Raw genomic sequence first — 507 nt, 5'->3', positions numbered from 1 at the left:
TTCTATTTCTGCCCCCATAATCTAGCCTCTAACTACCTGATCTGTAGGTCTTAAGTCTTAATAATACTCATCTCATCTCTTTCCTTAAACATTTTTAAATGTTTATTTATTTCTGAGAGGGGGGTAAGGTCAGAGAGAGAAAGAGAGAGAGAGAGAGAGAGAGAGAATCAGAGCAGACTCCAGGTTCTGAGCTGTCAGCACAGAGCCCAAAGTGGGGCTTGAACCCACGAATCACAAGATCATGATCTGAGTCAAAGTCAGACGCCCAACCAACTGAGCCACCCAGGTACTCTGACATAACTCTCAATCTAAGAAGTCAGATCTCTTGATTTCTCCCTGGACACAATAGTATTTCCTCTCTTTATAAGGGCATTTATTAGAAGGACAATCTTTATCATGCATTCATGTTCTGCTATCAACCTCCTCTAGTCTATCCACTAGGCTGTTGTATGGTGAATTTCATACATAAGAAACTTTGATCACAATATTCCCCTCTTGGTATCTTTC

General features: G+C 40.8%; 1 non-coding gene across 1 annotated transcript; it reads right to left on the bottom strand.

The window, feature by feature from the left end:
• Nucleotides 1-203: 203 nt before the first annotated feature.
• On the bottom strand, nucleotides 204-288 carry TRNAQ-UUG (transfer RNA glutamine (anticodon UUG)). Its single transcript has one exon. It is a non-coding gene; the product is annotated as a tRNA-Gln (tRNA).
• Between the last annotated feature and the right edge of the window lie 219 nt (nucleotides 289-507).

The sequence above is a fragment of the Crocuta crocuta genome, unplaced genomic scaffold, assembly GCF_008692635.1.
Source record: "Crocuta crocuta isolate KB4526 unplaced genomic scaffold, BGI_CrCroc_1.0 scaffold805, whole genome shotgun sequence".
NCBI classification, from domain to species: domain Eukaryota; kingdom Metazoa; phylum Chordata; class Mammalia; order Carnivora; family Hyaenidae; genus Crocuta; species Crocuta crocuta.
Note: the sequence above shows the minus strand (reverse complement) of the source record. Positions and strands in the feature narration are given on the sequence as shown.